Source organism: Camelus bactrianus, chromosome 2, assembly GCF_048773025.1.
Source record: "Camelus bactrianus isolate YW-2024 breed Bactrian camel chromosome 2, ASM4877302v1, whole genome shotgun sequence".
Taxonomy (NCBI): Eukaryota; Metazoa; Chordata; class Mammalia; order Artiodactyla; family Camelidae; genus Camelus; species Camelus bactrianus.
The window spans coordinates 97295428-97322594 of NC_133540.1; the positions used below are offsets into that span (position 1 = coordinate 97295428).

Consider the following 27167-nt stretch of genomic DNA (forward strand, 5'->3'; position numbering starts at 1 on the left):
TCCAAGCGGAGAAGCAGTGGGAGGTGACAGAGGAAACACTAAGGACCCTGTAAGAACCATCAGTGAATGGGTGGTGAGACTTTGAAGAGTGGCCAGAGGAAACCAGGGTGAAGAAGGGTTTTAGGATGGGAGCCTTATTAGCAAGTTAACGTGATGATGAGTGGAGAACAGAGAAGAGAGGCAAAGGGAGAAGGAAGAGAGAGGACAGGAGATGTCTGATAGAGTAAGGACTCGTGGAGGTAGGATGCGGAGTCCTCTATATACAGGCTGGATAGGAAAGAGGCAAATACAGGGAGGAATTCACAACTCTCTCCTCCTATGAAAGCAGCATCAGAGCAGTGATGAACAGATGCTGAGTGAATTAATGAATCAACGCATGAAAAGATGCATTACATGCTGGACACATTCAGGCAAGCCCCAAACAGCAGAACTCTAACAAAGGCGGGCATGTTCTCAAGATAGGTGGGGTGGACCTCTAGTGGCCAAAAAGGAAACCCAGAAATCTAATAGCCAAGAACAAAACTGGAATAAAACAGCTGGGAAAAATTTAATTACAAAAGAACAAACAGATAAAAGCCTTGCTCTACAATGCTGTCGATCTACTTGTATATAATTTTTGCTGTGTTGTTCCTTATCAGTAGGGTTAATGGCATATGCCTTAAGAATTCAGTTTTATAAATAACTACTTAGAGTGAATGGCTTATGGAAATGAAGCCAATAATCTTTTAATTATGATTAAAACTTTAAAAAAATACCTGCAGGAGGGGACTAATTACTTATGTGTGGAATTTCATGTACAAGCTAGATAAAATAAAAGTATTTATACATTTTCAAATAGAGAAAAGGGGAAGAGACAATGATAATCAAATGAGCCCTTGTATGCCAAAGTCTCAAATATGATGAAAACAGTGAATGTAAAGATACCAGCAGCAACAGGATTTTTTAATTAAAAATACAAAACTATAAAGAACGTTGAAAAAAACTTCAATCCTTTAAAGTTAATAATCATATCCTAATGTCAAGTTACTTTCAGTAAACTAGGGAACAATTATTTGTTAATGTAAACAATAATTCTTTTAGGAGCCTGAGTGTTTTCTAAAGGAGATCAAATTGAGTGTATGCACCGCCCAGGCCTGGGGGTGGAGGCTCACCCTGTCTCATAGACACATGACAGAGAGTGTACCTCTGCCCCCTGGGCCCAGGGGTGGAGGGGAAACCCATCTGCTCATAGACACATGACACAGGGTGACCCTCCACCCCCAGGCCTGGTGTCTGATTGCCTGATTAACAACTCAGATTCCCTGCACTCTAGTCGATTGAGCTCAGGTTTCTTGCATTCTGGATTTTTCCTTTTCCTTTCCCCTTCCTCTCCCTTTGCCCAATGCTCATTTCAATCTAAGCTACCAATGAGTCCCTCCTCTAGTCGTAAGACCCCAAATCTTGGGGACGTGGAGGGCGAGGACTGCTCTAGCTACTTCCTGCTCATCTGGGGTGATGATGGAGCTCGCTGGGGTCCCAGACTAGCTGGCTGTCCTTGGGCAGGATGTGAGTGAAGGGTCAGTGTTCATCGAGGGGCTTGTATCTAAGTGGTCTTGGCTGATTGCTTGATTACCTTTTGTTATATCATTATCTGAAGTTTATCTCTAGACAAGAAGAAACACTTTTCATAAGAAGTTTGAAAAGATAGAGGTCAAATATATAGAGCTAATCCTAGCCAAAGGACAAGAGGGACAAACAAGGGTCTTAAAAAACATTGATTTCTGTGCTTTCTGTTGGTTTAGGTTTTAGAAAGCAGATGTCGCAGTGAACTAAAGGAGGAGTCAAAAGGGGGACCCTAATGTCAGAGACATTTTCAATTAGTGTTTAAAAACAGTCTGGTGGGGGCCCTAAAAGAGAAAAGATTTGAACCAGGAGACATTTAAGAAAGAGGTTTATCTAACAGGGATCCATAGTCCCCTAGGGCGATGGAACAGTCTCACTGGAGTGTTGCTTGGAAAGCAGTCGCAGATCACTAAGAGGTTAACAAGAATAAGTGGCTCCCATCGGTGAACCAGATCTCATCAGGGTTTTCCAGGCCTTGGTCGCTGAGACCTGTTCTAGCTCCTAGAGAAATGGATGGGTCTCATGACATAGGTGAAAGGGAAGAGACTCCTCTGGTGATGGTAATAGTGTGTAGCTGGATTGAGTGTGCCACAAACAGAGACAGCGACATCTGGGTTTTCCAGTAATAATGCCTGATATTGAAGAAGCCGAGCATCTGAGAGCCAGAAATGTCCATTGCCATTTAAAGGTCAGAAACTTGATGGTTAGTGTATGCTTGTATAGGGGCCCCCAGAGTTAGCTTAAAAGCTTCCTCCAGGAGAGTGGAGAGGGCTCCCAACACTCTTAGGCAGGAAGGCCAGCCTCGAGCAGTGGGATCTAGCTGCATGGAGAGGTATCCCATAGGCTGTTGGGTAGGACCCAGCCATTGGGTGAGGACCCCCAAGGCTATTCCTCCTCTCTCATGAACATAGAACTGGACAGGCTTTGTGGGATCTGGAAGCCCCAAGGCCAGGGATCTTACTAGGAGATTTTTTTTTTTTTATCCTTCCATTGCTTCCTGTTGGGAAGGACCCCACTGGAGAGGTCTTCCCAATCATCTACCCCTACGGCCCCTTCTGGGCAGCTGGGGATCCAAGATCCCCATGAATCAGCTCATGGATCTGGTGTTTAACGTATTTAATAGAGACATGGCTAAAGAGGCAAAAAGGATTCAGGGACAACAGCGAAAGGCGCAATTCTCAGTGGCAGCCTTCATCTCTGCACCACCTCAGAGTTACCCTCCACCAAAACCCATGGCGAGGACAGGATCCAGGATGCCTGCATCAGAGCCACTGTCTCGCCTAAAAGGGACCTGCTTTAAGTAGTCAGAAGGGCCACTGGAAAAACAAATGCCCCATGTATGGGAAAAGTCCACCAGGACCCTGCCCCATATGCAAAAAGGCCACTGGAAGCAGGACTGCCCCCAGTCCCGAAGGGGGCTTGGGGCTCCCAAACCAATGACTGAGATACTAAAGACTGAGGGGGCCCGGGACCCTCCCTGGCTTCCCAGAGGACACCGGGTCATTTCTCCGGTGGAGCCTTGGGGAACCCTTGACGTGGCAGGTAAAAAAGTCGTCTTCTTATTAGATAAGGGAGCCACCTACGTGTGCTGACTGATTTCCCTGGACCCTTGTCCTCCCAATCCTGTGTAATAATGGGGATCAATAGAAGGCCCCAAACAAGATGCTTACTAAAAATTTACTTTTACACGGGAGTTTTTGCTGGTGGCTGTGCCCCATCCCCTCGTTTGGAAAGGACCTACTTGCTCAGTAAATCCCAAGAAATAATCCCATTCAAAGACCCTTACATGAAAGAAACGCACCAAAAAAAAAAAAAATCTATTCTTGGCTTTGGGAGCCTGCCTCAGTTCCAAGCCAGAACAGGTCTCCCTTCCACCCCATACTGATTCTCAAGTAAACCCTGCTGTCTGGGAAACTGAGGTCCCTGACAGAGCTACTATTGTCAGATTATCATCAGAAATGGGACCACGTGAGGCTACAGGCAAGCCTCTTCAGATCAAAGGCCAAACCAAGAGCCTAAATTAAAAAACTTCTCAAGCCCAGGAAGGCTCCTCAAAAGTGTTCATAAATAGATGGCCAAATGGGAGGCCATCGGTTGGACTAAATTGACCATAGCCAAAATTCGGAGCCTAATAAAATTTTATGGAAAACTCTCCCCTAAGCTAAATGAGAAAAAACAAAACTCTTTGTTTTACAAATCTAGTCTTTACAGGACCAGAGGTGTGGCTCCAAAAAGGATACAAAGCCCACCAACCCTTCCACCACTCCCAACACCTCCCCTATGTATTTATCTTAAATATTAAAAAAAAAAAAAAAAAAAAGAGAGAGAGAGAGGCTTTTTTTCCTGGCCTTTAAAAAACAGTCTTTCTAGGAGAAACTTGCCTTCCTATGCCTTTGAGATACAAATATTCTACCTTGCCTTCTCCAGGAACTCTGATCTCACCATCATTTTAAAATGCAAATTTCAAAAAAAAAAGGGAGGGGGAGAGGTAAATAATTTGGAACTTAATTGCTAAGGACAAGTAAAAATTTTATCTCTTTTTCATAAATATTAGTAAAAAGGCTTAGTCATCTAGATGGGCAACTTTGATTTGTTCTATCTGCCAAAAACCCCAGTTTGAATCCAACCTCTTCTGTAGCCAATGGGTTTTAATTTGTTGTATCTGACTCATGACTAAAATTTTAAAATGAAAACTATAAGGTGTCTGGTTTGTATGTCACAGATGTATGGTATTGGCACAATTAAATGGTAAAACAGCTCTTTAACTGGCTGAAAGGAAATTAAGTACTTCTATAAATACTCAAACATAGAGAAAATTGGCCAAAATAAATTTCAGGTTCACGTTATCTAAAAAGGATTCAGTACTGGTATCGGTATTGATACCGATAGCTTAAGCTTGTTGGTTTAATTAATATACACGTCTTTAGAGACCTCAGTGTTAAGTATGATAGTGCGGTTGGGCCCAGGCTTACTAGAGGGCAAGCAAAACTTTATTGTATCTGTTACAAAGTTGTCAACAAAAGAGGTAACTCAATGTAAAAAAACTTTTAAAAAGTAAACAAAATAACAGATTTGGGGTAAACTCTATAGGAGTTTTCTTTTGAAAGTATCTACCTAAAAGTGTCTCTCCAAATTTTGGTACTTAAAACTTAAAACTAAGTTAAAACGTTCACTGACTATCTGTGTCATTTATAAAATTTTAAAACATTAATTGCTGGGCAAATCTAAGTTTATCTACCTTTGGTTTAGGAAAGGGGAAAAAAAAAAAAAAACTAAAACATAAGTTTCCAGTCAGGAAATGGTTTCTGCCAGAGACTTAAGGTTTTTGAGGGTTACAATGATAATATATGTAATTAAAGCTCCTAAAATAAGTATTTCAGTATACAGTAGGAAAGAAAGATGTATGTTTGCAGTAAGAGTTTCATAAAAAAAAAACTATGAAAAAAAGTAAAAGGTTCCATGCATAGTCAGGATTTTAAATAGCTAACAAATTCAAAAAGTTCTTTGTAGCCCCAGCTAACTTTAAGATGCTTTAAAGAAAATCTGAGATATCTCGGATATTAAGGTAATTTTTCTAGGATTATTTAATTTGTTAAATATAATCAGCCCTAATTCTAGTAATTACAAACAAATCTCTATCAATTACAGATGTTCAACCAAGCCTGTTAAGTCTTTTTGTTGTTACAGACTGTCAAGTTGTTACAAAGGTGCTTCATCTTCAAAAAAATTCATCAGAAGTCTATGGAAACAGTGGATTACAACAGTCCCCAGGTCAAGTGATGGCTATGCAAAGATTCCAGCATACGCTCAGCTCTCTGGACCCAAAAACAAAAGGCTGTCCTGCCCCTGGGCCCCTAGATTAGGCATTCAGAGATTTTTTTACTCCTTGATAGGCAGGGCCAATGCCCCTACTCAGCCTGAAAGTAGTTTCAGAAGACAGACCATCCCCCACTACAACTCCATAAGACTATGGGAGTAAAATCTCTGAGAAGGGAATAAGACAGGAAGGGGGCAGGGCACAGCCATTCAAGGAATAACACAGCAATTGATACCAGAATGGTGAAAGATTCAATCCCCAGTAGGACTTGAGGCTCAAAATGGTAGGAGTTTTGACTTCTTGTAGACCATGAGTGTCATTATATGCCCATTGTAATATATTGGCATGGTGAATAACACGCCCACAGGCGCCATGACAGTCCCAAGGCTAGCCACAGAAGGTCAAAGAGTGGGAAATGGCCAATTTCCTGAGAATCCCAGCCCTTTCCCCAGATAAGTTAGACTGATCCTTCCACTTATTAACATATAAAGCAAGGGAGCCCATAAAAACTGGCAACAGGGAACCTCGCGGCCACCACCGCATCTCTCTCCCTCTTCAAAGATGGCCCCCACCCTGTCTATGGAGTGTGTACCTACTTTTACTCTAATCTGAGCACCCAAACCCCACAACTCATGGCCTTTCTCTTGCCTCTTGATGTATCTCTAAATAAATCTACCTTTAACTAACTAAGTAAGTAAATAAATAAATAAATAAATAAATGAAAGATAATTTGTCCCTCATATGAGCTGAGGTCTAAGTTAGGCCTGGAGGTGGATGTACACCTCTATAATATACATGCTTTATACATATATGTCTCATATAATACATGTGTATATATAACATAATATATGTATATATTACATTATATAGTATATGTTTATATACATGTATATATTATATAATATACATATCATACATATCCATACACAGACATGTGTATACGTAATACATATATTATACATATCCATACACTGACGTGTTCGGATACACACGTACCCAACATTATATATGTATATATGTATATATTATATTTGAATACATACATATATTATATAATATACATATTATATATATACATATACATACACAGACCAGTGTATTTATTTGTACACGTAAAACAGACCCAAAATACGGGTGCACATCCATCCCCAGACCTGTGTATGGATGTGCACCCCTTTAACAGACACATGATATGGGTGCACTTCACCTCCAACCCCAGGTCTGTGTATGGAGGGGCACCCGTTCTCAAAGAGACACATGATACAGGTGCACTTCATCTCCACCCTCAGGCCTGGGGGTGGAGGGGCACCCCATCTCATAGACACATGACACAGGGTGCCCCATGGGCAAAGAGTGGGAAGATAAATAATGGGAAAAACCTAATGAAATAAAGTTTCTTTCTAGATTCCTCAGGGGCCAATGAGACAGGAGGGAAGGGGGCAGGTCACAGCCACTCAAGGAATGACAGCAACCAAATTGGTGGAAGAGTCCCCTCCTAGTTGGCCTTGAGGATTAAGAGGTTTGACTTCTAATAGACCTTGAGCTTCATTATATGCTCACTGTAACAGCATGATCAAATAACATGCCCGCAGGCACCATGACAGCCCCAAGGCTAACCACAAAAGGCCAAAGAATGGGCGGTGGCCCAATCCCTGGGAATGCCAGCCCCTTCCCCAGGGCAGTTGGATTGATCCCACCTGTGGGCATGTGAAGCTATTGAGACCACAAAAAGTGACACCACCATGCCTGGTTGCCCTTTGTGCTCTCTCTCCCCTTTGGAGACGGCCCGCACTGTCTGTGGAGTGTGTACCTACTTTTACTTTAACCTAAGCACCCAATTCCAACACCTCTTTCCTTACCTTTCTCTTGCCTTACACTATGCAGTATGTATCTCTCTAAATAAATCTACCTTTACTCAATAGTGGCTCGCACTTGAATTCTTTCTTGCGCAAAGCCAAGGACCCACACTTGGCAGGGCACATCCCCAGGGCTCATCCGAGAACTGGGACTCGGCCCTCCTTACACCCCACATCCGATTTCCTGCATCACTATCTCTGGGCTGATGAGTCTAGAGCCATTTCCAATAAAGGAGAATGCATACCCCACCTTTAGGTAGAAAAAGAGAAAGGAAAGACAGCTATATCTTAACTGGCTTATCTCAAAATGATTTTTATTTCAAAGAGCCATATTATGGGTGACATAATCTGGTTTCCTTCAACAGTAAATGCTTAGATACCAATCAGTGTTCTAAATGCTTTATATAGAAAAAAACATTTAATCTTTTATAGCACTAAAAGTGGGTACCATTATTATCCCCCTGGTCAAGGTCACATGGAAATGGCGGAACTATGTTTGCAACACGGGCAGTCTGACTCCAGATCCAGTGCTCTTCACTGGCCCATCATAGCACTGAATTGTAATTGTCTACCTCCCCCCAGTAAACTGTATATTTTTGTGGTCAAGTACAATGTCTTCTTTGTTATTTGGTACCCAACCTTCAACACAGTGGGTGCCCAGTAATACTTTTGTTCAGATGAATCAGTTTTCTTGGGTTTGATTTTCTGTCAGAAAATGGGTGATAAAAACGCAAAAACTCACTCTGCCAACCTCCATTTAAACAACTCACAAACAGAGGACCCTCTCCTTTCTCTCTGAACAAATCCCACAGCAGATCAATCACTCAGTGGTTGTAGACAGACTTCTCTCTTGTAGACTATTTTCCATAAGTCAAGTTGTATTCTCACCAAAACTCAACTGTGTGTGTTCACAAGCCTGTTATGCGAGTCTCCAGTTTTATTTTAATTAAAAATGGAAAGAGAGCATAAACATAAATGTAAAAACATAAAGCTGTTTAGATGAGAATTGTGTCAAATGCTTTGGAAAGACTTGCTAAAAGACAAATCGATAAAAACAAAACAAAAATATCCTTGAATTAGGTGTAGGTGAAGCAACTGTAAATAATTCAGAAATTGTTTTTTTAATTGTATATTACCTTGTCGTGATAGTGTCTTAAAATTCTCACCATATCTTCAAAGGTACATTTTACTCCCCAGCAGATATTTAGACTGTCATTTTGGTTGTCATGATTGGGGAGCTGTTACTGGCATCTAGTGGATAAAGAACAGAGATGCTACTAAACATCCTACAATGCACAGGACAGCCTCAAACAGCAAAGAATTACTTCATCCAAAATATGAATGGGGTCGAGAAATCCCATTTTAAAGAAGCCAAAACAGGAAATCATAGGTGATTTATTTTGAGTATGATTTTTGCAGTGATAGCACACAGAACTCTAACTAGTTGAAACATTCAAAGGAAAGGTCTTGTGTCTTGTGTCAGTTAGGATTAAATTCAGTTGCAAGTAACAATGACTCAAAATAACAGCTAACAGCACTGCCCATCCTAGAATGTGGCCTTCATCCTCCTGGTCTGTATGATAAACATGAGAACTCCAGGCACCCAGCAGCAGGACGGAGAAATGGACAAAGAAGGATAAAAATTGGGAGAAGCAGAGGACAGGCACCAACTTTCTTTTAAAGGAGGTTCCCAGAGGCTACTGCACAATAATTCCACTTATATCCCACTGGTCAGTCCTTAATCACGTGGTCACACCTAGCTGCAAGAAAGGGTATCTTATAGTAGGTAGCATTCCAGCTGGCCACGTGCCCTGTCACTGTCTTACATCAAAAGATTGGCAATTTTTGTTTTCATTTCTATGTTTTAAGATAAAATGTTTAGGGTATATATTATTTTTTATTATCGTTTCCTTGCTTTAATTCACCTTTTCAATGAAATGACCAGTTACCGCTTGTCTCAGTCTCACTGGGATAAGAGGGCATCTACTCTCCTGTGAGAGCAGCCCTGGAACGCAGCATCTCAGTGAGCCTGGGGCAGCCAGAGCACATCAGGCTCCTAAATGGAGCACAGAGGACTGAACGGTGGATAGAAAGGGGGAAAAAAGAAAACTTTCCTTCAGAGTTTGGCCCATGGCCAGCCCTGCTTAGGTCTTTATAAATTGAGATAATATTAATAGGAATGTATATTTCATTAATTTAGAGTGCTAAACAGTTTACGGTGACTTACTGCAAAGTGACGAAAGGTGATCCCCATTTACTAAAACATTACACACACACACACACACACACACACACACACACACACACCAGAAATACAGCAGGCTGTGTATTTAACTTTCCATTAAAGTGGGACTCTGTACACCATGGTCTGCTCACTGTGACCAGTTCTAGTTTTGTCCCTGATGGTAGCTGTGGTTCTGAGCAAGACATATGACCTCTCTGGCCTCAATTCCATCAAATCTGAGAGTTGAGTTTCACTACGCCATATCAGTCTTAGGGCCACCATAATAAAGCCACAAACTGGGTGCCTTAAAAAACATAAATTTATCTTCTGACAGTTCCTGAGGCTAGAAGTCTAAACTCAAGGTGTGGCAGGGTTGGTTCCTTCCAAGGGGTGTGAGGGACAATCTATTTCATTCCTCTCTCCTACTCTCTGGTAGCCTCAGGCAATCCTTGGCTTGTAAACTGCGTTCTCTCTGTGTCTTCACATGATCTTCCCTCTGTGCATGACTCTGTGTCCAGATTTTCCCTTTTACAAAAAGGACACTAGTCATACTGGATTAGGGCCCACTCTACTGACCTCATTTTAACTCGATTATCTATATAAAGACCATCTTTCCTAATAAGGTCACGTTCTGAGGCACTGGGGGTTAGGACTCTAACATATCTGTGGGGCAGACACAACGAAGCCCATGACAACCCTTGAAGTCCAGTTCTGAACCTACTGCTTTCTTGAGCACTGCTGCTTAGATGCCAGTATCTTAAAAGTCCAGACAAGAAGACTAGATTCCCCAGTGCGTCTGGGCCTTATGCCAGGGACTGAGGTGGCAGGCAGCAGGATATTCACGTGGAGATGGTAGTGACGAGCAAATTATGAAGCTGGAGGATAGTCAAGTAGGTACGGTGGCATGTCCTGGACTTTCATTTAAAAGTCAGCCAGACTGAACCTTCTTCTGAGGTCCTTTTCTTCAAGCATGTATTGACCCATTGCTTCAACATTGCAGATTTTTACATTAGAAAAACCATTTTTTTGTGGAGAATAGAAATCATTCTGTAGGATGTTTCTAGGAAATCTAGGGAGACTTGGGTCTTTGTCCTCTCCTCAGCTATTTTGTGATGAGAATGCCTCAGGTTATTCTCCAATTTTGGTCTCCCTTTCTCTTTTCCAGCCAAATTGCAATCAGTATAAATTACCAGGATGTCCCAGAGACTTTAGCCCCATTTGTTGAAGTGACATGTCCACTTAACTCAGTGAGTGTACTCTGCATGAAAATCTGATAACATATTTTTTCTTCCTTTGTGTACTTATAAAATATGTCCTCTTTTCCTTCCTTCCAGTTTTATTGACATATAGCACTGTCTAAGTTTAAGGTGTACAGCATAATGATCCGATTTACACACATCAGGTAATATAATTTTACAGAGTAGACTAGCCAAATTTTCTTTAGTTCTTTTCTTGCATTACTTAAGAAGTAGTGACTCTTTTGTTGGATATAAGAATCAAATGTGACATAAGTAGTTCTGTTTTAATACTGATATCTAAAAAGACACAGAATCCTTCAGTGCTTTTTCTAGGTCAAAGTTAGAGAATGAGGTATGTAATTAATCAATTGTAGACCAGATAATTAACTGATGTTACTATCCAGGGATGGGAAGTTTCCCAAAATTAAGAATATATTAGAGGGGGAGAATATAGCTAAAGTGATACAGCGCATGCTTAGCATGCACAATGTGCTGGGTTCAATCCCAGTACCTCCTCTATAAATAAATAAATGAACCTAATTACCTCCCCCAAACCCCCCCCAAGAATATACTTAATAGCTAAACTGTGTGAAATAATAAATGTTCTTTTAAATTCAGAGGACATGTGTAGGTGACCCACACACCCTACACTACTAGTCAGAAAACAGGTCTTAATAAGCCTCCCTGGTAGAATGCTCAGTACAAGTGTATTATACCTGATGCCCTCCCATGTAGCACACCTGATCAGCTCAGATGACCGTGACTCCTCCTCCAGGTGAGCTGCTTTGTACTTCAGGGCTCCGCTCTCTGACCTCGGTCTTCAGTGAGTTACTAGGTCCTCTCTGAGTGACTCTTCGGGGATGACTCCCTGTGCCCTGGGGTGATGGAAACATAGTAGAGTTGGGCTTTCACCCTCACTGTTTCCTAGATTCAGCTTTAAAAATGCTTAAGTAAGCATCACCCTGGAAGAATCCAATGTATAATGACATGAGTCTGTTTAATACAAATAGTGGAACAGTTTCAATATGGCAGGTAACATTGTAATATGGTGGCCCTGAGCAGGCCACCCCCAAATGTGCCTCAACTGCATATTAATTATTTTGAATTAAAGTTACTTAAGACCAAGCCAATGCAAAAGGGACCCTGACTCTCCTCTCTGTTTGCCTGAAAGAAAGAAATTAATCTCTTGTGAAAGGTGCACTCCTTTCATCTGAAGGTAGGACAGTCTTATCACCAGAGATGGGGAATTCAGAACTGAAAAGCTTGGATAAACAAACCTTGTTACTTCGTTTATTTACTACCTGGAGCTGAAACTCTGTTGAGATTCTTTACTAATTAAGCACCCAAAAAAAAGTTTGTCTTGTCAATTCCTCACGATTTTATTGGTTTTTCATCTAAAAAGTATAAAAGCTGCCTGCTTTGGTCACTTACTAGGTCTCATTTCTAGGAGACCTCTGTGTACACGAATAAAAATTTGGTTCTTTTTCTCCTGTTAGCCTGTCTTGTGTCCATTTTATTATTAGTCTAGCCACAAGAATTCAAGAGAGTCGAGGGGGATATTTCTTCTACCCCAGCAGTTGGTGAGCCAGCCAGGAGACTGGCTGGAGCTCACTTTCCATCCTGAGGCTACTGCAGCTGAGAGTTCCTGGGACATCTGATAAAGACCAGCATAAGTTAAGATTTCTTACCACATCAGCGTCCTAGATCTCTGCCTGCAAGGTCTCGTGGAAGGTAAAGTGGAGAGAGTCCCTTTTCTCCCTCTCTAAATTTAGATTAGCAGGAGAAAACATTTGTTGAGCCAGTTCCTTAGACTTAGCAACTCTTGAGAATTCTTTTCTTCCTAGAGATGGTCACTGTTTTTCTTAGTCTCTTGTCTATCGTGTTGTTTGCCATAAGGAGGAAGAACCATAGGGCAGAATGCAGGCACAGGCCCTATAAACCTGCTGTCTGAGCCAGCCTCACAGACTAGCGAGTTGATGGTTCACACTAGACCTGTGTCTATTTAGACAAAGTTTGCTGTGGCTTTTCTATGTAAAAACCAGATGAGGTTCTTCCTTCCATTTTGTTTTATGTCTTGAGAGCTTGGCTTTGTGTCCAGTGAGAATATTCTCCCTGGTCTATGCCATTTGGAAGGTACATTTGGTAGCCTGTTGAATAGATTGGGATGCTTAGACACAAAGTTAGCACTCTGTTTGGCCATGCCAGCTCTCAGGGTGGTTGGTCTTAAGGGGTCCCAGTTCATAAGGAGCTGGTGTTGTCTCAAACTTTGCTGCCTTACTTTCTTTGACTGACCATGGGAGTGAACTTTCTGGATCATGTGAGGGCTATATACTCTTGTGAGATGCCTCTTGTGTCTTTGGTTAAGCCTTAAGAAAGGCTGATTGGTTTGGGTCACTATTTAAATTAATATTAAAGATCCTACTAGTCAATGGCCAGACAAAGAATCCTATTTAAATTGGCTATATTTAAGAGGAAAACACTTTTGAGAATTCTCATCATAAACAACTGTTGTATTGATACTTACCAGAAGACCAAATTGAAAGGAAAAAATAAAGTGTAAGACCAACATAAATTCCCCTTCTAAAAAAAAAAAATTGCCCATCTCCTCAGTAATTCTCCAAGCTTGCCTACAAATAAAGAGGAAACAGATCAGCTGGAAACCAATATTCAAGGGCTAACCAAAACAACTGTTTTTGCTTCCAAACCTCTACAAATCCAGAAACACAACAAACCAAAGCCCACTTATCTTTACCAATCCCCAAACCTTGCCTATTCCTCTCAAAATGCTTCTAGATATTATAAAAGATCAGAATATTGGAGCAAAATTATCCTATACTTTAAAAATTGTTTTAAAATAATAATTATCCTAAGGCTTATGATAATAGACAAATAAATATACTCCAAAACTCCTAGGAGAAAAGTTACATTTTCTTTCTCTGTCCCTTAAAGCTATAAATCTTATTATGTCTTTGAAATATCAACATAGCCGACCTTGCTTGAGACTGAGCCTAGATTAGCTGAATTGATAGAATTTGAAACCAAAAAGAAAAAAGAAAAAAAGGGAAAGGGGCCTTTTAAAACACAGACTGCTAAAAGGATTCTTTTGCCCAAATTCTAGGAAATTACAACCCCTCTACAACTGCTTGTCAAAGACATACAGATCTTAAGTCTTCTCCATAAATAATAAACGTTAGTCATCTGAACAAGTAAACTTGATTCATTCCAACTTTGTTTATACACTAGTGAGTTTTGTATTGTACCTGATTCATGACTGAAGTTTTTTGTTGTTTTTTCATGACTAAAGTTTTAAAACGAAAACCAAAAAAACTCTGGTTGTGTATATGTCTGTATGGCTATGCTATGGATGTTCTTCTGCCTCTAGATGGTACTGACAAAATTAACTTGTAGAAGAGCTCTATTTAATTGTTTTTTGTTTAAACAAATTGTTTGTTTACAAGAACTTACATTAAAATATAATAAAAACTAAACCAAATGTTTTTCAAGTTCTAGGATAATCTTTAGGAAATAAAAACTAATTTTGAGCTCGTTCATTTAATCAGTATTTGTATGTATTCAGAGTTATCAGTATTCAATATAATGCAGATAAAAAATATTGTTCTACTTGAGTTTACTTGTCTAGTGGATTTATGTTGTCTCTGTCACAAAGAAAGAAAACGGAAGGAAGGAAGGAAGGGAGAGAGAGAAAGAAATAAAGGAAAGAAAGGAAGAAAGAAAAGAAAGAAAGGAAGGAAGGAAGAAAGGAAGAGAGAGAAAGGAAGAAAGGAAGAAAAAGGAAGAAAAAGGAAGAAAAGAAAGAAAGAAAGAAAGAAAGAAAGAAAGAAAGAAAGAAAGAAAGAAAGAAAGAAAGAAAGAAAGAAAATCTTAAGATAATGACTGCTTTAATGACTCATGAAATTTTCATGAGTAATCTAAGTACGATTGTTAAGAACAAATGAATTAACTAGATGTAAATGAGGTAAGAGTTTTTAGCTGAGATTTTCAAAAACAATTGTCTTATGATTTGTATACTTAGTTTCCTAATTCTCTTTGGTAATTTAATTTACACCCTTAGAGTTTTGCTAAGTTACATTAAATGATGGGAATTCACTGGGTGTCTATATCATTTCCAAATAAGATAATTAAGTGGGAAGGTATAGCTCAGTGGTATAGCACAAGCTTAGCATGCACAAGGTCCTAGGTTCAATCCCCAGTTTCTCCATTAAATATAAATAAATAAACCTAGTTATCTCCCCCCCCCCAAAAAATCCCAAATAAGATAAAATACTGAAACATTAATCACTAAAACAAGTCTAAGTTTACCTACTTTTGATGTCTTATTACAGAGGAACTAAATATGTTTGGGTCTATTAGTACATATATTTTCCATTTTATTGAAAATATTACACTATAAAGTAACATATATTTCTAGAAATTATAACATGTGTTTATAAGTTCGCTAAGCCACAAAATGTTAATACAGTTCACAATTATTTACTTCTTTATTTCCCCCCAAATTAAGATTTTAAAAGATTAAGAATTCCAATTAATATATTAATTATACTAAAATTAAAAGTACTGGAAATAATAAAAGAAAGAAAATGTGTTTGGGGGTAAGTAAAGGTATGGAGGTGCTTTTGTTAAGGAAAAAGAAAATGATTTTGTCCTAAAGCTGGTTATTTCTAAATGGGAAAGAAAACAAGGGATGTATACGTATATGTATATGTATATGTATATGTATATGTATATGTATATGTATATGTATATGTATATGTATATGTATGTGTATGTGTATGTGTGTGCACACACACATACACATACACATAGAAAATTATAAAAAGGTTTGTAAAAAAAGGACTCTTTAGAAAGGAATTTTATGTGGAATCAGGAATGGCTAAGTTTGGAATTTAATTAAGTAAATGAGTTTTAATATCAAAAGTAAGTTAATACAAAATTAAATTTGGTTTTTCTCTCTGTTCAAAGAACAAAACTTTCTTACATTGCTCTGGTCTTAATAAGAAATTATTTAAAAAAAAAGGTTTTCTTTACCTTTAATATAATCTGTCTAGAAAAACAAAGATTCTATATTTTGTCTTTATCAGGTTTTTGATCAGTTAGAAGACAAAACAAAGTCTTTTCAATACTAAAATAGCTAAGGCTTTTTATAACTATTCAACTTTCTGTATTTGCCAGGGAAATCTTTGTCACTTTGATTAAATGGACAGCTAAGTATTGTTTCACAGTGACCTATGATCCTATTTGACCAAGTGTTTTAAAAACTTCTGATATTTTTGACAAAATTCCCAAAAAAAGACTTACTGACCTGGAAATAACTTTGGAGTTTTCCAGAGGGCCCCTGGAACACCTCAAAAAAATTATTTTCTCTCATTTATAACAGAGATATTAAACTTATCAAGCTTATTTAGTAGGTTAAATTATAATGGGAAGCATTGTGAAATAAAGGATGATAAACCTTCTTATGTTATACTATGTGGGTAAGTATTATTAATATAAATGTTATAGAAAATACAAGAAATTCCTAGAATTTGGATATGTCCTAGCATAATGTTAGTCATAGTTCTAGTTATTATCTTAAAATGATGTGTCTCAGAGATAACCAAATTTCCTTATCAGTTCCATTATAATGAATCAAATCTTTAATAATGGACATTTTAAAGTCTTTTATCATTTATACACAGTTATTGTTTCATGCAGATGCTTTTACAAAAGCTTCCTGCAAAAAAGTGTTTTATCTTCAGGGAAATTCATGGAAAGGAATCTAACAAATATGCTAGAATATAAGTTTCTGATGACTTTCAAATCATACCTGGGTAAGAATTCACAGAACTCTAATGGAGAAACTGATGGCTTCATAAAATTTCTAACAAAAGATCAAGCGAAGCAAGAATTAATTACATATGACTAAATAAACTGAGAGAGATAATTATAATGTTTTATGATTTTTTAAAATTTGAAACATTGCTGTTCTCCTAAATGTTTTGTTTCTCCAGATTTAAGGAAAACACTTCTCTTTTCTCTTACACTTACTATGACTTAGAGCAGTTTGGTACAATATACTTTTGTAAGCAGAATTGAATCATTTATCTTTTTCTCTCTTCTGGATTCCTCCAGAATTCAGAAACTATCAGTGAGTATTCTTATTTTCTTGGCAATAGAGTTATTTGCGTACGTTTAGTAAGAATCTGTTCTCCTTATAACAGGACACAACTGGAAACACTGATCATATTATCAAAGCTTTGACTGGAATGTCATATTTGACAGAGATGCATAGACTCAGATATGACCAGACAGCTTTGAGAAACAAAGGTTGACTTTACAGAGTCAATAAAGCTCCTTAGAAAAACAGCTTTCAGGGCTCACAGCAGCCTTACTAGGTGAGTAAGGAAGGTTACTTCCTGGCAGGCCCAGGACACTGAGGATATTTTGGGGACCTCATGAAGAGAGGAATTCACCCAAATCTGTGCCTATTGCAGGCAAAGGCTGATGGTGAATGTGTGGCTTTGTTTCTTAGCCTTGAGAGGCTATTGAAAATATAATCTGAGATTCCTTATAAGAAGTTCCAGCAAAGCAGATTTAAAACAGCCTATATGGTCAATCGCTATTCTTACTGTACTTATGTAAACAACCAGGCCAAGTTTATTGAATCTAGACTTCTTTTGCAAACAGATTAGTCTAATTTGGCTACCTTTGGTAAAAACCGGGGGTAATTACAGAGAGAAAACTGTGTTTCGGCAGAAACTAAAATACACACTTGTAGATACCAGATCCTAGTTCTGTTCATTGTCTTTGAGGTTTTTGTTATTTACCTGTAAACTAGACTGTATCGTCAATTCTTCTAGTATTCTCTAGTGTCTAGCTATGACTCTCCAAACTAACTTTTCCAAACTTCTCCTATTCTTTTGATTTGGAATCACTGAGAACTAAAATTGCCCTTCTTTTCCTGAAGCTCTGCAAACTGAAGCTAGACAACTTGATACAAACTTAAGGGAAATTGCTGCAACAGCTCATATGTAAACAACCTTTGTGCCTGTTGCTGTATGAGCCAGAAAGTTTACCTAAACACCTGATGACATCATCAGATATTTCAAATTGCAAAAGATCCTTCAACTCTAACATCTAGAAATCTTAACTGACTGCCCTCTGGGCTCAGAAGTGGGTTTACAATCTGCTCCAATCATTAACTTCTGTTTTATTTTGTTTCCATAGATATGCTTCTTATTAAATACATGATTGCTTGCACCATAGGCCCGACTTTGGGAACCCATCTGCATTACCATCTCCAGAAATAAGTTTAACTGAACTGACCTATTGTCAAGTCTAAGAGACTGGTTCAATGAGATGGAAAACACTATCAGCTCAACTTTTAATATGTGAAACTTCCAGGGAAGTTTCAAAGGAAGTAACTGTTGAGGCCCAGGGAAGGGCACCCCAAAATATGCCTCAATGGCATATTAATTATTTTGAATTAAAGTTACTTAAGAAAGATCCAGTGCAAGAGGGACATTTTGACCCTCCTCTCTGTCTCCCTGAGAGCAGGAAATAAACCTCTCATAAGAAAGGTTCACTCCCTGCATCTGGAGGGAGGACACTCTTATCACCTAACAGAATTCAGAGCTGAAAAGCCTGTATAAACAAGCTTTGTTAGTTTAATTTACTACCCTGAGCCAAAACTCTGTTTAGATTCTTTACTAATTAAGCACCCAAAGCATAAGTTTCTTTCCCTGTCAATTCCTCACAGATTTATTGTTTCTTATTCTAAAAAGTATGAAGCTTGCCCGCTTTGGCCACTTACTAGGCCCCATTTCTACAAGACCTCTGTGTGCCATTATTAAAATTTCTTTTCCTCCTTTTAATCTGTTTTATGTCCATTTTATTATTAGTCCAGCCACAAAAACTCAGGAGGGGTAGAGGGGGAAATTTAATAATAAATGTGTTTTTATGGGGTTGTTCAATTTGCAGGGAAGATGGCCATGATATTAAAGTAATTTGAAGCGGACCAAGCTGACGGAGCAGCTTACAGAAGAGAAACTGGATAAAACACCTTCAACTGCACACTAGATGAACTTCATTTTCCCTTTCTCTCTTTTTCTGTGTTTCTTTGCATACAATTTGTTAACCCACATTTTCCACGGTGAGATGTGGGAGAAAGCCACAGGCAGTGACTAGTAAGTAAAACAACAAAAAATCCGTGTTTTTGGCTTTGGCCACTTGAGTTATTGTGAGGATGACCTGTGTTGGAATAAACTCAGCAATGTATCAATTATCACTGTTCCCTGTTGAATATCTGTTGTCACATGGCTCCTTTCCTCTGAGGCAAAGATGAATTTCACTAAGGGAGGAGTGGAGTCACTGTTGAGGGTAAGGTTTATTCCATTCCATCTCCCTGAATCTTGGATATTTAATGTATGTGTAACTGGTACAGGGTTCTGCACAGAGCAAATATTGGCCATCTGTGTTATGTTCTTTGGAGAAATGTCTATTCCAATTCTTTGCTCACTTTTTAATTATGATATTTGTCTTTTTTGTTGAGTTTTAAGAATTCTATATATATTCTAGACACAAGTCCCTTATCAAATATATGATTTGGAAATATTTTCTCTCTTTCTGTTTTCTCTTTTTGCTATATTGATAGTGTCCTTTGTCAAAAAAAAAATAATGTCCTTTGACTAATGAAAGTTTTTAATTTTGATGAAATCCAACTTACCAATTTTTTTTCCTGTCATTTATGGGTTTTGGTGCACACATAACATACCATTGCCAAATCCAAGGTCATGAAGATCTGCACCTCTTTTCTTCTAAGACTTATCATTTTAGCTCTTACATTTAGGTTTTTGATACACTTTGAATTAGTATTTGTATATGGTGTGATTTTGTTCTTTTGTTCACTTGGGATTTTTTGCACTAATTTTGATTTGCTAGAATATTACATTATTATATTATTCATTCTGATTGCTGGGTTTTTTGACACTCCTTACTTGCCTTACCTTAATCCTGCCCCTGCAAGGGCCTTGCTTTATAAAACCTTCTAGTGAAGGTTTTCTGGAAGGTTCACCTACTGCATTGTGAATAGGAATCAGTTTAGAAATTTTTCATATAACTTTTCAGGAACCCAGTTAGTTTATAACAAAAAGGTACACCTCTCCTCTATGTTCTTTCTTGGTGTTTTAAAGCCTGTAGATGCAACCAAGAGCCTCCAATAACATAGGGTTGGGTCTGCAACTCCAAGGCTACCATCGCTTCTCGCCCAGCTCCCAAACTCCCTCCCAGCCATTGGGATTTCTTCATTCTGAAGAGTACTTTGTTTAACCCTGAGTGAAAATTAAAGTTATATAAAAACAAAACAATTTTTATGTCTCCCTATTTTACTTTATTTTCATCCCAGCCCCTGTTATTTATTCAAAGTGCTTTTTTTTAAAAAAACAAACTGACAGAAATCGATACTGCAGGAAGTTGGAGCCCAAAACAAACAACTATATTTAAAAAAAAAAAAAAAAAAAAAAAAAAGCACCTAGGTCTAGCAAGGCCCTGGTACGCAGGACTCTGCTGGACCATGTCAGAGTATACTCACCCAAACGGCCAGGATTTGGCCTCTAGCCCCTGGTGCACATCCTGGGCCTCTGGCATTTTCCACCCTATATCTCCCAGAACCCAAGCTGGTTTGAGATACCACAGGGGTAACCTTTAAAACTAGCCCCATGTTGGGTCCAGAACACACCATCTAGACACAGAATCAGCCTGAGAGGTCAAGCTGCCTGGGGTTGGGCAGTGAAGCCTTGACAAGCACCAAGCTGGCTATTCCTCCCAAGGCAGAGCACACTGTACCCCTAGAGGCCAGGAGTTCAGTCCCCTGCTATTGGTTGACCTGTCGGATTAGCAGCTGCAAGTCGAGGGTACTCTGTACTTCCTCCAAATCAGCCACAGGTTTTGTGTATGGGTCTTGTCATGTATAAAACTGTTCACATGGTAAGGTCATAGGGTGTTCTTGCCCCTCCTGCTAATGCAGGAGACCAGCCCGAGAAATCATATATGTATGTGTAACAGTCGCTTAGCTGTATACCTGAACCTAACGTTGTAAATCAGCTACACTTCAATAAAAAATTAAATAAAATAAAATAAAATTCATTTTATTTTTTAAATTTAAATTTTTTTTAATTTTATTTTTTGGGGGAGGTCATTAGGTCTATTTATTCATTTATTATTAGGTTTTTTTTTTTGGAGGTACTGGGGATTGAATCCAGGACCTTTTGCATGGTAAACATGCATTCTATCATTTGAGCTATACCCTCCCCTGCAAATTTATTTTCTATTATGAAAAAAATGCAAAAAAAAAAAGACATGAAAAGGGTAAATAACTTTTTTTCATAAAGGTTCTGATGATTTCAGTTTAATCAATCAGCATTTTGAGTAGAAGTTCTAGAAACTAGCAAAATTAATCCACTTTACTAATACGGGTAACCCTGCAAAGTCAACATCTATATTCCAAAGATGTTAAGTTTTATACTTCATCACCTTCTTAAGGTGTAAGAAAAAAAGTTAATTTATCACAAGTAAATAAAGACTGCATGTATCATATGCTCTGAGTTTATATGAAATAATTAAAATGGATTTGCATTAATGATCTGTATAGCCATTTCATGTGCCCTCTTCTTAGTTCAGGTCAGAAGTACAGAGTCCAGAAAACAAAGAAAAGATAAATTCATATAACAAGAAACATGCTCTCATCTAATCAACAGAACATAGAAAAAATAGACCTAACACTTCAATTAAATTTACAGAAAATCCTAATTACTATTCTCCTCAAGGGACTGAGTATTCCAAGGACCCTAGCTGACTTCTTATCTCCCCCTAACACCTGTCAAAAACAGCGGAGGAGGATATAGGTCAGTGGTAGAGTGTGTGCTTAGGATGCATGAGGTCCTGGGTTCAATCCCCAGTATCTCCTCCAAATATAAATAAATAAATAAACCAAATTACCTCCCCCTCATAAAACAAAACAAAACAAAAAAAGCCTAATTACCCCCCTCACCCCCCACAAAAAAACCAGATCAGACCAAATAACATATACTGACTGTTGTAGTCACCAATCCATCCCCAAGCCAAATATACCAAGTACTTTTTGCTGAAATGATTAAGAATCTTTTCTGTACTAAGTTCTACCCTACCCCTCATGGTCAGTTTAAGTCTCTCCCATCTTTTCCTCTAGGCTCTGATATCCCACGTGAGAGATCTCTTCCTCCAACAGTGCTTATGATACTGGCATTTTGAATATGCTACATTACAATATTTATCACTCCTGTTTTGCAAAAATCATGAAGAGAAAATGTCATCAAGCATAAAAAAAGACATTTTTATACCCACTTTTCCAACGCAGTGCCAGAAGACCCAATGACTTTTGTTCTTAACAGCAAAAGCCTATGCAGCACCTCCAGCCAGAATGAGAATAATACACCAGCTGTTACAAGCTTAGTTACAGAAAAGAGGGACTGAACTGGCTAGGAATAATGACCTCTCCCTCTAACTCTACTTCTGGGGCTCTCCCCGCACCACTTTGTTGTTCAGTTTTTCCTGTCTCTCAAGGCCCATTACCTCTCAAATAAGGGGACAGTCACTACTCTGGACTACATGCTTCTTTACAATCACTCATGTAAAACTAGATTCTAAAATTATATCCTTGCTATGATTTTAACAACACTAAAAACATGCATATGTGAAAAGAAAGAGTACAATGAACCTAGAAAAATTAAAATAGCTGGTATGTTTGGGTGATTCTCTCATTATTTCTTATATTGTTGTGATAATGCAACAAATAATCAAGAGAAAAGTACTTTACATACTTTTCTTTTTATGACTCCTTACACTGTGAAAGAAAAAACTGGGGATTTCTGAAACAATATAACTATTTCTGGCTTGCTTCTCTTAGTAGTTCATCATATTTCTGCGTTCTCTGTTCCCAGCTATTAAATACCTACTATCTGAATAAGGATTAGGGTTTTGCATTACTTGCAAAAATGTATCTCTCCATTAGATAGAATAAATTAGTTGTTGATTGACGATGTTGGAAGTACACTGCTAAAAACATCTACTAATTTTTTTTTCTTTTTTTAAATTTCAAATCAATACCCTTATTTCACTTTTGTTACTTTATCAGAATTACTTGTCTTACCAGTTCTTCAACTTCTCCAACGAGCATGTTGAGCTGCAGCTTCTAAGTCTATAGGTGGAGCAACTTCCACAATTCTTTGAACAGATATCTGTTCATCCAAAGAATACAGCTGTTGTCTGACATCAAAATGGGAACTGAGAAAATACCTGAGTTCATAATCAGTTACAACTCAGTGATTTTGCTAGCACACTTCCCCATTTTCATTATCATGAAAGTCAACAAACACTAATCATTACAAGCGAAACACTCTATACCCATCACTACATAAAATACTATAAGGTATCCAAAAAAGGGATGAGACTAAGAATACTTTCTTTGTAGAACTTTTTGTTAAGTTTGAGGAAATGAGACTTATTGGTAAAATATTTAAAGCAGAACTTAAGAACTATAAGAAAGTTCTAATTTACAAATGTCCATTCAAATTTCAATGATCAATTTCATCCAAACTCTTTGAAACATTTCTCTAAAAACAATGTCAGGAGAGAAAACTAAAGAAAATGCATAGTCAAATACAAAAGTAAGTACAACATGGGTGGACCTTTAGGTTAGTATGCTGAGTAAAATAAGTCAGATGGAGAAAGATAAATAACACATGATTTCACTCATATGTGGAATCTTAAAAAAGCCAGAAAGCCCAAACCAACCAATGAACAGAAGAACAGAAAAATAAACCCACAGATATAAAAAATAGATTAGTGGTGACCAGAGGAGAAGGGGGTTGAGAAGTAGGCCAAACGAGTGAAGGTGGCCAATTGTATGGTGATGGATAGTAACTAGACTGTGGTGGTGATCACTCTGTTGTATATGCAGATATTAAACTGTATATGATGCTGTATTCCTGAAACATATCATTTTAAAAAGGGATTTTAAAAAAAAATAAAAATAAGAACTCTAACTCGAATGAGAGGGAGGATAATGACATCAATGACTAAAATAAGGAATGTATAAGAATTTCAATTTTAGGTTAAAATTATTCTATTCTGAGTATGTTAAAGGTAAGATGTGAATAAGTCATTCAAGTGAAAGTATTCAGCAAATGACTGATGACAACAAATGGAGCAAGGGTGAGCGATCAGAGCTAGTAGCGTGGATAAAGAAATCACATAGTGAAGCCCTAAGGAAGGATGGAGAATCTAAAAGAGTGTAGATGCATTGTTTATAAGGAATAGACACTTGTTCATGTGAGGGATGGGTAAGGAAATATATAATAAAGATACAAGTAGATATAAGTGCAAAAGGCATCTCTCCCCACACCATCACCCAGGAACAGCTGCATGGCTGGACTTGGTTTTTACTCTTATCTCCCTAGTAACTGACTCCCCCAACCTCACATCAATTTTCTGAGACAACGTGCATAGCCCAAATAATCATCAGCCTCCCAATTTGGCATCATCAGATCACCTCATAGGTTACTGGCCTGTCTATAGAGTGGCTAGCTTTGGGTCAAGGTCCACCCTGATTCAATCAACCATGGCCACCAATATTAGAAATTAGGTCCTATGGTGGAGAATACAAAACACAATCATCCCTGGAAAAGGTACAGCCTCAAGAATGATGGGGGCAATTTCCTTCAGTAGAGACTGTGAGCTAACAAGAAAGAAATTTCTCAAACCATTTAAGTCACCCACTGATATGTAAGAAGAATATGGAAGGCACTGTCTGTAAGATAAATAGCAATGGTTTTTATGGACCATTTATAATGAAAAATCTTTACAAAACTATGGACAAGTTTCATTCTCCCAGGAAGATGAACCATAGCTACTTGCCCTAAAATCAGTAGAAAGGTAGTACTTCATTAGAATGCTATCCTTTAAACAACTGACTATATGAATAGCTCATATTTATAGTATCTTCTATTGTGCCTGTTGTACAAGAAGTCATTTTACTGAAGTCACTGGTGATATTAAATGGTATCACATTCATATTGTTTGGGAAAGATCACTTGATGTTAATAGTGAAAAAACAAAATGTCACATCACAATAGCCAAAGCAACTATAGTCAATTAAAGTATAAACATCTAGTCATTTATTCTGTAACAAATATTAAGTGCAATGATTGTTCAAATAGAGTATTCTATCCTCAAGCAACCTGTGACATATGTTGAAAATAATTCTCTTTTGGCACAGATCAAATATTCTCTCTCCCTGAATATCACAGAATATAGGGATACCCCACAGAACATCTACTTGGCTATTGTTTCCTAATAAAACTCCTCTTGGTGTTTAATACTGAAACACCATAGAAGATAAAAATGTGTTTAATAGGGAAAATAGATAGGTACTCACATCCCCAAAACTCAACACTTTAACAAAACAGTGTTCAAGAAAGATTCACTTATACTCCAAGTACAATTGGTAGAGAATCTCAGAAGCATGTGTTGTTTGAAAAGGGAGAGAGGGTCATCCAAGAGAATGTGCATCCTGGAGATGGTGGGGCTCAAGGCATCATGTTAATATAAACAAAGCAACTGTCAGTTTCGTAAGAGGGGAAGTTATAGCATTTTATTCCTAACATAGTGGGATGTTAACTTTATTACTCAAAAGTTACTTTTCTTACCTATATGTAAAGCTTCTTATCGAGTTTTATTACAGTTTAATTAACTTCAAATTGGATGGGAATTTGGGTTGAAATACTATAACTTATTGTAACTTAACCTATTGAAAATCATGAGAAGACTAAGGAATCAAATTAACAGCACCATTAATGCAACAAATAACCATCATGTGCTTCCTGATAAAATGCACTGAGAGCAGAAAATTTACTGTTGCCAAAAGCAATCATTTGAATCTAACTATGAGGAAACATCAGACTAACCCAAACTGAGAAGCATTCTAAAAAAGTAACTGGCCTGTATTATTCAAAAACATCAAAGTAAAAAAAAACCAAAAAAAAGAAAAAAAAAACAGAAAAAGACTGAGAAACTGTTGTAGACTATAACTATGTAGATTATAAGAGATAAAAAAATGACATGAAAACTAAATGCAATATGTGATCTCATGGTGGATCCAGGAACAAAGAAATTTTTTTAAATTTTGCTATAAAAAATATCAGTAGGACAATCGGAAGAATTTGGATAAGGTCTTCAAATTAAATAAGATCATTGCATTAATATTAATTTCCTGATTTTGATGACTTAATGATTACATAAAAGAATGTTCTTCTATAAGCAACTTACCCTCAAATGTTTCAGAAAAAAAATATGTAGAGAAAGAAAAAGACAAAACATAGTATAAAGTTAACATTCAGGGAATCTAAGTGAAATGTATACATGAACTCTTTGTGTAACTTTTCCATAGGTCCAAAATACTTCAAATGTTAAAGTTAAATATTTAAATAATTAAGTGAGAAACCAGCTCTCATAGTAGCATACTTATATAGAACTTCTAATTTTCAAGAACAGAATAAGCAGGAAATCCTTGTACATGTTGCAGTGACTTTTAAAGCTTATTCAGTTTGGTCTAAAAAGCTACCTGACTACAATCCAACATGCCTCTTGCCACAAATCTTGGGGATTTCATCATCATCATCCTCATCATACTGCGTATCTGTAAAAACCACAAGTATTATTCTCACTTGCAGTAAAATGCTACTAGTTAACATCTTGTTTCTATGATAGGAAATACCAGAAACAAACTGGCATCTGCTAAATAAAACACAAACATTTTACTCCACTTCTCTAAAATTTCAATTACATTAACTGAATTGTAATGCAATAATATACATAGGTCTATGTCTACATCATATAGGTATTCTCTTAATACACAAAGGGGCCTCATGCCAAGTTCAGTTTAAGTTGTGTGAATTTTAAATATTCCATCTTCTCTAGAATGCTCATTAATAGCTAACTATAATGATAACTAGTAGCAAGCTCATAGTCCTCTGATCAACAGGTTCCTCAGGGACTAGAGTCAGAGATTAGAGTAAGAGGGAAGAGTCACCAAAGTATTCCAATTGCTGGGCAATACATTAAGGAGGGGTGTCTATTACAGGCAACTTTTCATACATGGACAGAGATGACAGTCTGTATTTTCCAAAGATGGCCAGAACCATCTCTTCCAGTTCACATGCTTCCTTATAAGAAAAGTGATCTTGACACTCCTGCTACCAAGATATAGGAGTCTGTTTCCTCCCCTTAAGTCTGGGTGGGTTTTTTCTCGCTTCTGTAATTAAGTGAATACAGCTGAAGCAACACTTCATGACTTTAGAAGCTAGGCCAGGAAATTTAATGCAGTTAGTTCCCCCTTGTTT

General features: G+C 37.7%; 1 non-coding gene and 1 pseudogene across 1 annotated transcript; one reads left to right on the forward strand and one right to left on the reverse strand.

Moving 5' to 3' along the window:
• Window positions 1–27167, reverse strand: part of LOC105077690 (non-histone chromosomal protein HMG-14 pseudogene) — a 47735-nt pseudogene that overhangs the window by 15666 nt on the left and 4902 nt on the right.
• Window positions 21625–21697, forward strand: TRNAP-AGG (transfer RNA proline (anticodon AGG)). Its single transcript has one exon. It is a non-coding gene; the product is annotated as a tRNA-Pro (tRNA).